The 15,302-nt window shown below is 38.5% G+C and overlaps 1 pseudogene; it reads right to left on the reverse strand.

Moving 5' to 3' along the window:
* Positions 1-878: 878 nt before the first annotated feature.
* LOC113894641 lies at positions 879-9,223 on the reverse strand (annotated as a pseudogene).
* Positions 9,224-15,302: the final 6,079 nt, after the last annotated feature.

Genomic DNA, 15,302 nt, shown 5'->3' on the forward strand with positions numbered 1-15,302 from the left:
CTTCATGGGAAATAGATGGGGAAACAGTGGAAACAGTGTCAGACTTTATTTTTTTGGTCTCCAAATCACTGCAGATGGTGACTGCAGCCATGAAATTAAAAGACGTTCACTCCTTGGAAGGAAAGTTATGACCAAACCAGACAGCATATTAAAGAGCAGAGACGTTACTTTGCCAACAAAGGTCTCTAGTCAAGGCTATGGTTTTTTCATTAGTCATGTATGGATGTGAGAGTTGGACTCTAAAGAAAGCTGAGCACTGAAGAATTGATGCTTTTGAATTGTGGTGTTGGAGAAGACTCTTGAGAGTCCCTTGGACTGAAAGGAGATTCAACCAGTCCATCCTAAAGGAGACCAATCCTGAGTGTTCATTGGAAGAACTGATGTTGAAGCTGAAATGCCAATACTTTGGCCACCTGATGTGAAGAGCTGACTCATGTGAAAAGACCCTGATGTTGGGAAAGGTTGAGGGCAGGCAGAGAAGGGGATGACAGAGGATTAGATGGTTGGATAGCATCACTGACTCAGTGGACATGAGTTTGGATAAACTCCAGGTGTTGGTCATGGACAAGGAAGCCTGGCATGTTGCGGTCCATGGGGTGACAAAGTCAAACACAACTGAGCAGCTGAACTGAACACAGGAGAAAAAAGAGATATAAGGAAAGAATTCAGATATAGAACAATAATTCATGAAGCTACTGAATATTTCACTGTGAGAAGTAATTACAGGCAAAGTAAAGATATTTTTTTATTTTGAACATAAGGGACATGACCAGTTATAATACAGTGCCAACTGTCACATTTTCTCCTTTCCCCTTCTAGGGTTGGGAGTGAAAATACAGAGCTAAAGTTTTCTCTTTGAGTGTTTCAATAATAAACAGTTGATAAGTTTGTTTCCTAATGAAGTACTATCACTCTGCTCAGCTGTTATTCATGTTTATAGCATTTGTTCTGCCAATTTTTACCAAGATGGTCGTTCTGGAGGATTCAGCTACACAGCCAAATATTGGGTCCTAAGGTGTCTGGCTTCTTGCCATTGTATCTCTGTAGAACCTGTTGGGGTAAAGGAAATACCTTATTCAGTGAGTTTAAAGTTATAGCATTAGAATTCTGAAGAGATTAAAAGACAACTAGTTGAATGTCTTCCACATGGTGTGTCAGGAAACAAGTACAAGAGCTCTTAAGTCATGACAACTACTAATGCACTGACATTAGTAGAAGTACCCATATTTTACATACTTATTACTATGTTCAGTCAGGTATGGAATATAATCATGAATTTCTACACATGATGGCATAGACAAAAGAAATTTTCAATGCCAAATTTAGATATTTAAAAAAATTGCTAGATGGTCTTTATTCTAATATAAAAAGACTGGGAAATTTCTAATAATCTATATACTTTATTGCTTTATTTTATTTTCTTCTAAATTTCTTAATTTTTATATTTAATTTTCTTAGTTTTCTTAATTTCTTAAATTTTATGTCTTCTACCCTCAACCCTCATAGTTTTACACACATTATTGACAAAGTTTCAGAATTCATAAGTTTTATAATGCTTAGATGTTCATTATATATATATATATTTCCTTGGTGGCTCAGACAGTAAAGTGTCTGCTTACAATGAGGGAGACCCAGGTTCAATCCCTGGGTTGGAAAGATCTTCTGGAGAAGGAAATGGCAAACCACTCCAGTACTCTTGCCTGGAAAATCCTCATGGATGGAGGAATCTGGTAGGCTACAGTCCATGGGGTCGCAAACAGTTGGACACGACTGAGTGACTTCACTTTAATACACTGTCATTTTCAAATATGATACTCACTGACATGCTACAGAAAAGAGTTAACTTATATTCACTTGTTAATATATCTTTTCATAGATATATTTTACTCTTTTGATATACAAGGAAAATGCATGTGTAATTAGCCATTCAAGAGAAATAACTTTCTGTTCATTTATAATTTAGCAATAATAAGTTAATGCTACTTAGAAAGCATACCTTCTTAGATTACAGATTGTAAGCATTACTTCCAAAAAAATAAAAACTAGCAAGTTTTGTCATGAACCCAGAGTATTACCACATTTATTAGGTTTGGAAATAGTTTAAATTTAGAAAAGAAGAGCTTGTTGGTAATTTATACATATGAATAAGGTTATTGAAAATATCCAACCTCATGATAATAAAATTTATTCAGCTGACCTTGAATGCTTTAACAACAAACACAAAGCATTGAAAGTAGCAATCATTTAGTTTCTATGCTGCTGCTGCTGCTGTTGCTAAGTCGCTTCAGTCGTGTCTGACTCTGTATGATCCCATAGACAGCAGCCCACCAGGCTCCCCCGTCCCTGGGATTCTCCAGGCAAGAACACTGGAGTGGGTTGCCATATCCTTTTCCAATGCATGAAAGTGAAAAGTGAAAGTGAAGTTTCTTACTTTCTACAAAGTAAGGTACCAGTTTTGGAATTCCCAATCAATTCTCATACACTGGATTATAATTTATTGTTTTTAACCTCTATTTGCTATGTGAATATAAAGTAAGTTTAGTTTCTCAGCAAAATAAAAAGAGCATAGGTTATTAGGAGAAGACTGCAATATCAGATGTCAAACTAAAAGAGTAGTTCACAAATATCCAAAGACCCCCGGGGTATTTTATACATTAGAAAATAAGGTATCACTCTATTTTATGGAGAAAGTGGCTGCTAAATATTTTCCATGCCAGTCTTCCTTGTGCCTCATGCCTTCTTATAATCCTTTCTTCCTTCTCAATCAGGAGGGACAATGTGACAGGTTAGAAGCAGAGTCCATTAAGGGCCAGACCTTACAATGCACAGGGTTAACTAAACGGCAAAGACCCATCTTCTCACTTTCTCTTTGATGTTCCCGCTTCAGACTTTGGCAGGGTTCAGTCAACCAGGGAGGCCGATATTTCTCTTTTTCTAAGTCTTTGCGCTGGTTGGGTATCTGGAGGCAACTTGGGGAGCCCTGGCCATCCTTTCTCTGTTCAGGACCCTGAGAAGCACACTGATAGGGCTATTCTAAAATTTGGGGGAAATGAAAGGGGCCAGGGCAAATACAATCTGCATAATGCATTCCAGACTTTTATCACTATTGCATAATATCATTGTGTTACTGCACGTACTGTTAAAATTTAACTCTTGAGAACATCTGTGTGTGTACTGTCCTCAGGAGTCCTTCATTCAAGAGGAACAAATGACAAAGCAGAATTTGGTGATTTACCTTTCAGTCCACAATCCCATTATATTTCACACAGTATCTCTTAAATATTTTTCTTTATAATAATGTTAATCCACAGTGTTGTTAATAAAAGACACTGTACTACTGTAGCACTTGCCATGTATATTTTGGCTTTTATAAATATCTGAGATAAGTTGGAGCTGTCATAGTAGTTTACCTTCTTGCAGAAATTGTCTGTAATCTGACTTTTTACATTATTGAAACAAGTTATTAAATAGTTTTTAACTATTAAGCTACTTTGCCTACCTTATGTGGAATCTGGGCAAGAGCTGATGCAATCATATTGGCTCTTTCTTCTTTTATGTTAGTGACCATTGACCCCAAAGAAAATACCATAATACCTTTTTCTCCAGAGCTCTTGGCAAACTCTTCCATATCCTGGGAGGAAAGAATTTGCTTCATCACAAAGGATCAATAGCATAGCAACCAATATTGGAATGATTGCTGCAAACAATTAAAGAGAGAAAAATCAGATATGGTCTGGAATTATTAGAGTTGTAGATTTTTTTTTAAACTTTACAATATTGTATTGGTTTTGCCATACGTCAACATGCATCCACCATGGGTGTACATGTGTTCCCCATCCTGAACCCCCATCCCACCTCCCTCCCCATACCATCCCTCTGGGTCATCCAAGTGCAACAGCCCCAAGCATCCTGTATCCTGCATCAAACCTGGACTGGCGATTCGTTTCTTATATAATATTATACATGTTTTAATGCCATTCTCCCAAATCATCCCCCCGCCCCCCACCACAGAGTCCAAAAGACTGTTCTATACATCTGTGTCTCTTTTGCTGTCTCGCATACAGGGTTGTCATTACCATCTTTCTAAATTTCATATATATGCGTTAGTATACTGTATTGGTGTTTTTCTTTCTGGCTTACTTCACTCTGTATAATAGGCTCCAGTTTCATCCACCTCATTAGAACTGATTCAAATGTATTGTTTTTAATGGCTGAGTAATACTCCGTTGTGTATATGTACCACAGCTTTCTTATCCATTCATCTGCGGATGGACATCTAGGTTGCTTCCATGTCCTAGCTATTATAAACAGTGCTGTGATGAACACTGGGGTACACGTGTCTCTTTCGATTCTGCTTTCCTCGGTGTATATGCCCAGCAGTGGGATTGCTGGGTCGTATGGCAGTTCTATTTCCAGTTTTTTAAGGATTATCTCAATAGATGCAGAGAAAGCCTTTGATAAAATTCAACATCCATTTATGATAAAAACTCTCCAGAAATCAGGAATAGAAGGAACATACCTCAACATAATAAAAGCTATATATGACAAACCCACAGCAAACATTATCCTCAATGGTGAAAAATTGAAAGCATTTCCCCTAAAGAGTTGTAGATTTTTAAAAGATATTACCATCTTAACCATTCCTAAATGTGTGGTTCAGTAGTGTTAAGTGTATTCAGATTGTGCAACCAATAACCAGAACTTTATCACCTGGCAAAACTGAAAATCTATGTCATTAAGAAATGCTCTGGCAACCATCACTCTGCTTTGTGTTTCTACAAATTTGACTAAGCCATATACTTTTGAATTTTAGAGTACTTTTCCTTCTGGACTGGCTTATGGCACTCAGAGGAAGGTGCATCCAAGATGTGTAGTGTTTCAGAATTTCCTTATAAAGGTTGAATAATCGCTTATTGCTTTATTGGTTGAGGGACACTCGGGTTGCTTCAGCCTCTTGGCTCTTGTGAACAGTGCTTTCATGAACATGATGTACAAATATCTCGTTGGCATCCTAATTTGAATTCTTGTGAATACATTCCCAGAAGAGTAATTGCTGGACTATATGTAAATTCTATTTTTAAGCTTTTTAGGAAACTCCATAGTGTTTTCAATAATGACTATTTTTTAACAGACTTAATGCCTGAGATTCTTGAGGTCTTGGTATAAGGTAAATGTCTTCTAGTGTTATGTGTATTTGTGCACTTGTGTGTATGAGTTAGGAAAGAAAGGAGACAGAGGCAATACTCAGTGGTGAAGAGGAACGGTGTTGGACTTAGACTCTTCATCAATATTGTCATTGGTTACTACATAGATTATTGGAAGAAGACCACATAGCAACATAGCAACTCATATTTAATTGTTTATTAGTATAGTCCTGCTAAATCATTTCTTTAACTTATTCCAGGGAGATGTTCTGAATACTTTTTAAAAATAAGTCATTAGTATTTCACTTCCTTATTAACACTAAGAAAAATTATAATTTGAATGATTTATTATTTTCTCATCTCTATACTTTACATTATCTTCAGCTCAGTTCAGTCACACAGTCATGTCCGACTCTTTGTGACCCCATGTACTGCAACACATCAGGCCTCCCTGTGCATCATCAACACCGGGAGTTTACCCAAACTCATGTCCATAGAGTCGCTGATGCCATCCAACCATCTCATCCACCGTCGTCCCCTTCTCCACCTGCCTTCAATCTTTCCAGGCACTAGGATCTTTTCAGGAGTCAGCTCTTCGCATCAGGTGGCCAAAGAATTCGAGTTTCAGCTTCAACATCAGTCCTTCCAATGAAAACCCAGGACTGATCTCCTTTAGGACGGAGTGGTTGGATCTCATTATAGTCCAAGGGACTCTCAAGAGTCTTCTCCAACACCACAGTTCAAAAGCATCAATTCTTCAGCATTCAGCTTTCTTTATAGTCCAACTCTTACATCCATACATGACTACTGGAAAAACCATAACTTGACTAGGTGGACCCTTGTTGACAAAGTAATATCTCTGCTTTTTAATATGCTGGCTAGGTTGGTCATAACTTTCCTTCCAAGGAGTAAGCGTCTTTTAATTTCATGGCTGCAGTCACCATCTCCAGTGACTTTGGAGCCCCCCCAAAATAAAGTTTGGCATTGTTTCCCCATCTATTTGTCATGAAGTGATGGGACCAGATGCCATGATCTCAGTTGTCTGAATGTTGAGCTTTAAGCCAACTTTTTCACTCTCCTCTTTCACCTTCATCAAGAGGATCTTTCGTTCTTCTTCACTTTCTGCCATAAGGGTGGTGTTATCTGCATATCTGAGGTTATTGATATTTCTCCCAGCAATCTTGATTCCAGCTTGTGCTTCTTCCAGTCCAGCTTTTCTCATGATGTACTCTGCATATAAGTTAAATAAGCAGGGTGACAACATACAGCCTTGACATACTCCTTTTCCTATTTGGAACCAGCCTGTTGTTCCATGTCCAGTTCTAACTGTTGCTTCCTGACCTGTATGTAGGTTTCTCAAAAGGTAGGTCAGGTGGTCTGGTATTCCCATCTCTTGAAGAATTTTCTACAGTTTGTTTTGATCCACACAGTCAAAGGATTTGGCATAGTCAATAAAGCAGAAATAGATGTTTTTCTGGAACTCTGTTATTTATTTGATGATCCAGCAAATGTTGGAAATTTGGTCTCTGGTTCCTCTGCTTTTTCTAAATCTAGTTTGAACATCTGGAGTTTCACAGTTCACGTATTGCTGAAGCCTGGCTTGAAGAATTTTGAGAATTACTTTGCTAGTGTGTGAGATGAGTGTAATTATGTGGAAGTCTGAGCATTCTTTGGCATTGCCTTTCTTTGGGATTGGAATGAAAACTGACCTTTTCCAGCCTGTGACCACTGCTGAGTTTTCCAAATTTGCTGGCATATTGAGTGCAGCACTTTCATGGCATCATTTATTTTGGGATTTGAAATAGCTCAACTGGAATTCCATCACCTCCACTAGTTTTGTTCATAGTGATACTTCCTAAGGCCCACTTGACTTCATATTCCAGGATGTCTGACTCTAGGTGAGTGATCACACCATCGTGATTATCTGGGTCATGAATATCTTTTAGGTACAGTTCTTCTGTGTATTCTTGCCACCTCTTCTTAATAACTTCTGCTTCTGTTAAGTCCATACTATTTCTGTCCTTTATTGAGCCTATCTTTGCATGAAATGTTCCCTTGGTATCTATAATTTTTTTGAAGAGAGCTCTAGTGTTTCCCAGTCTAATGTTTTCCTCTATTTCTCTGCACTGATCATTGAGGAAGGCTTTCTTATGTCTCCTTGCTATTCTTTGGAACTCTGCATTCAAGCGTGTATATCTTTCCTTTTCTCCTTTGCTTTTGGCTTCTCTTTTTTCACAGCTTTTTGTAAGGCCTCCTCAAATAGCCATGAGAATATGATCCTATCTCTTCCTTTCTTAACTCTTTAACTTTCTCCCAATTCTTCTACTAGATCTTTCAAATTCCTTATGATGATCTCTCTTCAACTCATCTCTTCAACATCATCTGCCTCTTACTCAGCCACTTCCCATTTAGACTAAGCTTGAACTTCTTGGAAACTGTCATTACTATTCTACCTACTTTTCTTTCATGTTTTCCTCCACCCCTACCCTATCCCTTTTACTTATCCCTGAACATCCTTAAGATTTCACCTGACTTGTCAGTGCTTCAGAGATAATTTCCATAATTCCTACTGGATATTTCAATAGCATGTGTGAAAGTGAAAGTGTTAGTCAATCAGTCGTGTCCCAGTCTTTGTGACCTCATGGACTTCAGCCTGCTAGGCTCCTTAGTCCATGGGATTCTGAGGCAAGAATACTGGAGTGGGTTGCCATTCCATTCTCTAAGAATTTTCCCGACCTGAGAATTGAACCCAGGTCTCCTGCACTGCAAGCAGATTCTTCACCATCTGAGCCACCAGGGTAGGAATTTCCATATTATGATACTGAGAATGAAGTTTTTATGACTTTCTTGTATTCTGAGTTTCCAGGTAGAGTGCCAAGTGGCACAAGCTGGCTTAACACCATTTCTCTATATTAGCACTTACTTCTGGAATATGCTAATCATTGTACAATTATTCTTTTAATGAATGTCATATATTTTATTATGTGTTGAATAATGAAGACTTTCATTTTTTTCATATATTCTCAAAGTTTCCCAGGTATCCCATTTGATTCTGTAATGATAATTAAATTCAGATACTTGAGTTGGTATAGGAATTTCTTTGAGTTTCTAATTGGTAGTTTTATCAAGCTTTACACATCCAACTCACTCTCATCAAGCATTCTAAATTAAGAATGCAGAATTATTTCTATTGAAAATGCAAAGTAAACAAAGCAAAATGGGAATACCTTAGACAGAGATTTGGCAGGTTTGCAGAGGAGGCCTCCATCAAATTCAAAATTTGGTAGCACTGGGAGAGGAAATTCTAAATCCCAGTAGGCTCGAATGAGCCATATTTCACCTTCCAATCATTGTCTCATATGTTGTAGTGGGTCTTCCTGAAAGGAGAACAAAAACAAACAAACAAAAAATCTGAGAGGAAGTGACAATATTGTCAAATGCATATATTAGGTAATTTTTGGAAAAGAGCTTGGAGTGTTTTAGCCAAAGATGTTTGGAAGTGTTTTTTGATAAAGGAAACATATATGTGCATGTACAATATACAATATGCACGTGCCTGGCAAGTTGCTTCTGTTGTGTCTGATTCTTTATGACCCTGTGGACCATAGCCAGCCAGGCTCCTCTAGGATTCTCCAGGCAAGAATCCTGGAGTGGATAGCTATCGTTTCCACCAGAGGATCTTCTGGACACAGGGGAGACAGTGGGTGGTGGTGGTGGCGGGGACTTTTGGGGGTAGGATGGGCAAAGGACTATCTGTTTTTTGCCCTCAGTTTTTAAAGACAGCTTTGTTTGACATAGAATATTTGGCTGATGGTTTTGTCTTTCAACACTTTGAATATATCATCTCACTGCCATGGAGCATCCACTGTTTCTGATGAGATATAAGTAGTATCTTATTGGAGTTTACTGGTATGGCTGTATTATCTTCTATTAGTGCTTGAAGATTTTCTATCTTTAGCTTTCAACATTTCACTAGTGTCTGTGTATGACTCTCCCATATTTATCCTACCTGGAATTGATTGAAACCCTGGGATATGTAGACTGATATCATTCATCATATTTAGGATGTTTTCTGCCATTATTTTTTGAAGATTTTGCTTTGCCTATCTTTCTTACAGCACTCCTATTTTGTGTATGTTAGTGTATTGGATTATGTCCCACAATTTGCTGCCCTTGTGTTCATTTCTCTTTATTCTTTTTTATCTCTGTTCTTTTGATTGTATTATCTTATTGATCTATATTGAATTTGCTGGCTTTTTCATCTGTGGCTTCAACTTGACTACTGACTCCTTCTAGTGAATTTTTTCCAGTATTGTAATTTTCAACTCTAAAATTTTCATTTGATACTTTTGAAAACATGATTTCTATCCCCTACGTTGTATCTCTTACTTTCTTGGGCTCCAAAATCACTGTAGGTAGTGACTGCAGCCATGAAATTAAAAGATGATTGCTCCTTGGAAGAAAGGCTATGACAAGCCTAGACAGCACATTCAAAAGCAGAGACATTGCTTTGTTGACAAAGGTCCATATAGTCAAAGCTATGGTTTTTCCAGTAGTCATGTATGGATATGAGAGTTGGATGGTAAGGAAGGCTGAGTATCCAAGAATTGATGCTTTTCAACTGTGAGAAGGCTCTTTAGAGTCATTTGGACAGCAAGGAGATCAAACCAGGTAATCCTAAAGGGAAATCAACCCTGAATATTCATTGGAAGGACTGATGCTGAAGCTGAAGCTCTGATACTTTGGCTACCTGAGGTGAAAAGCTGACTCATTGGAAAAGACCTTGATGCTGAAAAAGATTGAGGGCAGGAGGAGTAGTTGGTGATAGAAGATGAGATGGTTGAATGGCATCACCACCTTGATGGACATGAGTTTGAGCAAGCTCTGGGAGATAGTGAAGAACAGGAAGCCTGGCATGCTGCAGTTCATGGGGTCACAAAGAGTCAGACATGACTGAATGGCTGAGAAACAACAATCTCTGACTTATAGATTCAATTGGATGGGACATTAATTTATACTTCTCTTTACATCTTAAGAATGGTTTACTGAAGGTGGGTTGCATGCTTTTAGGAATTCAGAGCCCTCCATTTTGGTGTAATATAAGGATTCACAATGGCCTCATGGTCATTTGCTTGTGTGCCTCTTATGTTGCTTCAGTCATGTCTGACTCTTTGTGACCCAATGGACTCTAGCCTGCCAGGCTCCTCTGTCCATTGGATTCTCCAGGCAAGAATACTGGAGAGGGTTTGATGCCCTTACTCCAGGGGATCTTCCCAATTTAGGGACTGAATGCACATCTCTCATGTCTTCTGAATTAGCTGTTGGGTTCTTTACCACTAGTGCTACCTTGGAAGCCTGTGACTGTTTATATATGTATACACACACACACACACACACACACACACACACACACACACATCAATGTATATATTTAGTTTATAATTTCTTTTATTTGAGTGTTTTGCATTTCTCATAGTTTCCTTTGGGTCATTGAATACAATTTACAATAGCTAATTTGAAGTTTTTCCCTGTTTGAACAATTAGTCTCTCTCCTAGTCAGTTTGTACTGCGTTTTTTCCCCCACATGGAGGTCACATTTCCATTTTTATATATATGTATGGCGAAATTTTTGTTAAACTGTAACATTTATATAATAAGAGTATAGCAAGTCTGAATATTGATCCTCTGCAGGTCCATGTATTTTTACTGCTATTTGTTCAGTAACTGAATGGACTATTTTAGTGAAGTCTTTTTCCTCTACTATGTTAAAGCTATGATATGACTACTTGGAGAGTGCAGTCTTGGGCATACTCACATTCCCTGGGCTGACAGCAGTTATAGTGGGACACTCCTTTTGACTGTCTCTTTTTTTAACTGTTAGCCCTCACCAGTTGTTGGGTGATTGTGCTATAGTTTTGGATAATATCTTGGAAGTATAAATTGCTCCAGCATCTGACCCCAAAAAGTTCAGATTTTTTTGCAGGGATGCTTTGGAAGTCAGTGTCTGATGTGTGTTCTGACCTCAGAAAGTCTCTTCTCAGCTGTGTCTGCCATTGGTTTTCTAGGGTTTCTGGTAACTTCCCAGTGGTTTAGCTTGTATCTGTCATGAAGCAACCAGCTTCTTCTTAGCTTCTTAGCAACAAATTTGTTCATAGCTTGTGGGCACTCATAGGTGTGAACTTCCCACTAAGTGCAAGTTGCACAGTCATGTTGACTCTTTGTGACCCCATGGACTGTAGTCCCTGGAATTCTCCAGGCCAGAACACTGGAGTGGGTAAGCCTTTCCCTTCTCCAGGGGATCTTCCCAACCCAGGGATCAAAGCAAAGTCTCCCTTATTGCAGGCGGACTCTTTACCAGCTGAGTTACAATGGAAGCCCAAAAATACTGGAGTGGGTGGCCTATCCCTTCTCCAAGGGATATTCCTTACCCAGGAGTCAAGGTGGGGTTTTCCTGAATTGCATGTAGATTCTTTGCCAACTGAGCTATCAGGGAAGCCCCGACCTTCCCACAATCTGATTCAAATAAAATGAATGCATTGAGACTAGGTTGGGGCTCTGTGTTTTATGCTTCGAATCTCCCTCTGATCAAACTCTCTGAACCTTGGCTTCCAGAGCTGGGGATATGGACAGTGGCACACTGCTCTCTCTGTTACATCCTTCTTTTAGGTGTAAATAATAGTGTCTATTTTTAGTTTGCCTCTTTCATCATGGAAGCTGCATTCTATGAATGAGCTGAGGAAATGACTATCTGCAATTCACTATACTCAATATGTTGTACCTAAATAGAATCTTTACCCTTTGAGTGTGGCTGAGTGGAAGAAGGCAATGGCAAGCCACTCCAGTACTCTTGCCTGGAAAATCCCATGGACAGAGGAGCTTGGTAGGCTGCAGTCCATGGGGTCGCTAAGAGTGGGACACGACTGAGAGACTTCACTTTCACTTTTCACTTCCATGCATTAGAGAAGGAACCGGCAACCCACTCCAGTGTTCTTGCCTGGAGAATCCCAGGAATGGGGCAGCCTGGTGGGCTGCCTGCCGTCTATGGGGTCGCACAGATTCGGACACGACTGAAGCGACCTAGCAGCAGCAGCAGCAGCAGAGTGGAAGAAGGGAGAACCTCGTTGACCACTCTTGCCTGGAACTTAGCCTCTGTAACACACAGCTGAGATATGTGTGTGTGTGTGTGTGTGTGTGGAATTCAAGTGGCTTGACCCTTCTAAGGAGATACTATAGCACTCAAAAGGAATTGTAGGAGTGCGAGCTTTGTGTTCTTTCTGAACCTACTTAGAGTGGAATCTATTTTTCTGACTAAGGATAGTGAGAGAGGGAAAAATTTGAGGTTTAAATAGCACAGGATTTTGGTGGTTTTACTGTTGTAATTTTTTCTGGAATAAATGTGTCTTTACTGTATGTCTTCAGGAAAATTTCTAGACACTTTAAATAGCTGTTTAAAACACAATTTCCATTAGTTATTCTTGTTTCAGGTAAGAGCTGGCCCATGGAATATGTCATGCTGCCATTTAAGAAGAGGGAGGTTCAAGGTGTTGTGAAATTTCTCTACATTCTGCTTCTTTAATATATTCAACAGAATGAGGATGTCAATTTGCTAGGGCTGAGGAATGAGTGAGTGGGAAGTAACTACATAGCTGCTTTTGGGAGATGAAAAGACTCCAGATCTAGCTAGAGGTGATAGTTGCACATCGTGTAATTCATTAACTGAATTATACAATTTATAATGGTTAAAAAGGTGAATTTTGTGTTATATAAATTTAGCTTCACTGGTAGAATAACAAATGGGTGCCACCAGGATTTGGCTCAGAGGCCATGGTTTAATAGCCCCTGGTTTGTAATGTAAACCTATCTATTATCTCTCTATGTATCTTTAAGTGTAGTTTTATAATTTTGTCTGAGTTTTAGGTGCATAGCATCATGATTCAGGATTTTTTGTAGATTATACTCATCATCATTTATTACAAGATATTGGGTATAATTCTCTGTGCTAGTCAATAGATTTTTATTGCTTATTTTATGTTTAATAGTTTATATTTGTAGCACTGTACTCCTAATTTGTTCTTCCCCTTCTGCAGTTTGGTAATCATAAATTTATTGTCTATGTCTGTGAATCTGATTCTGTTTTATATATAGATACATTTGTATTACTTTTTAGATTTCACATATAAGTGATATAGTATTTTTATGAATGACATATTTCACTATGAATTTTATTTTCTAGGTTCATCCATGTTGCTACAAATGGCAAAATTTTATTCTTTCTAAGGGTGAGTAATATTCCTTTGTATATACATCCCACATCTTAAGACAATTATCTGTTGTTGGGCACTTAGTTGGCTTCCATGTTTTGGCTATTGTAAATAGTGCTGCTATGAATATTGCAATTCATGTAGTAATTTTTCAGTGACTTAAATCCACACTGTCTGTGTTCAGAGTGCAACCTCTTAACCATTATGGTATGGTGACTCCCTTTTCTGGGTTACAGTTACTTTCAAAATGTAACATTAACAGTTTCCCATTATTAAGATATATCATCACTATGATATTATAATAAAAGCATGATTATTGTTTAGGTTATGTATTAGTGCAAAAAACTGTCCTTAGAAGAGAAATATTTATTTTATTTTTATCTCTCATAGTTCTGAGTGTTGGTGGGGCTCATTCAGGTGATTCTTGTAATAGGTTTCTCTGGGACTATAAGCATGAGGACCTCTGGTGATTGCTTTTAAAAGACTCAAATTGCTGGAGGGCTGGAACTACTGGGACTTCTTAGGCATTCGTATGTATCTTTCCACAAGTGGTCACTTCTCATGGAAACTTTGAGTGTGTTACAGACCTCCATGGTGAGTAGGCAGACAGAGAGATGAAATGGAGATAGTGAGATAGATAGATAGATAGACAGATAGAGACATAGACAGGCTGAATGACCAAGACAGAGAGGCAGAGAGAGATCTGTGTTGTGTTCTGTAACTGAGCCTTGGAGGTTAGTCTGAAACATTTGTGAGACAGCATCTAGATTTACTAAAGTTCAAGAGAGAGGGAATTACTTGATGGGAGAGCTGGCAGAGTATTTGTAGTCATGACTCAAAAACACTATTATAAGTATAGATGTAATCCAGCAGAGGTCCCTTAACTATTGTAAAATTCATATAATACTGCTGTTAAACCACAGTAAAATCAGTAGACTATGTGAGTTAAGATTTCAAAAACTATTGGAATTATAAATATAAGGTGTTCTAAAAAAAAAAAGAAAGAGTCATTGTTTGACATATTGGATAGTATGCCAAATTTCCAGTAGCTTTTTTTAAAAGAATTTATTTTACTTTTGGCCCCAGCATGTGGGATGGGGATCTTTATTCCCAGCCCAGGGATTGAACATGTGCTTCCTGCAGTGGAAGCTGGAGTCTTAACCACTGGACCACCAGTGTAAGTACATGCTCAGTCACTCAGTTGTGTCCAAGCAGGTTTGTCTGTTAATGGGATTTCCCAGGCAAGAATATTGGAGTGGATTGTCATTTTTCCTCCAGGAGATCTCCCGGACCAAGGGATCAAACCTAGGTCTCCTGCATCAGTAGGCAAATTCTTTACCACTGAGCCACCTGGGGAGCCCATTAGACTAACAGGGAAGTCCTCAGTTCAAGGATTCTGAGTGAAACTAATACACTGATAACATGATATGAAAATCTTATGATTTAATATCTTAATAACTGAATATTTTGAATCTATATGTTTATTTCACTAATTATTTAATATCACAAAATAAATAAATGAAAAGATTATTGTGAAAGGTCAAGTAATGAAGAAGTATATAGAATAAAAAGTTAAATTGTTTTCATTGGAAATTCAGTTCAGTTCAGTTCAGTTCAGTCGCTCAGTCGTGTCTGACTCTTTGTGACCCCATGAACTGCAGCATGCCAGGCCTCCCTGTTCATGACCAACTCCCAGAGTCCATCCAAACCCATGTCCATTGAGTCAGTGACGCCATCCAACCATCACATCCTCTGTCATTCCCTTCTCCACCTGCCCTCATATTTCCCAGAATCAGGGTCTTTTCCAATGAGTCAGCTCTTTGTATCAGGTGGCCAAAGAACTGGAGTTTCAGCTTCAACATCAGTCCTTCCAGTGAACACCCATGACTGATTTCCT

The sequence above is a fragment of the Bos indicus x Bos taurus genome, chromosome 6, assembly GCF_003369695.1.
Source record: "Bos indicus x Bos taurus breed Angus x Brahman F1 hybrid chromosome 6, Bos_hybrid_MaternalHap_v2.0, whole genome shotgun sequence".
NCBI classification, from domain to species: domain Eukaryota; kingdom Metazoa; phylum Chordata; class Mammalia; order Artiodactyla; family Bovidae; genus Bos; species Bos indicus x Bos taurus.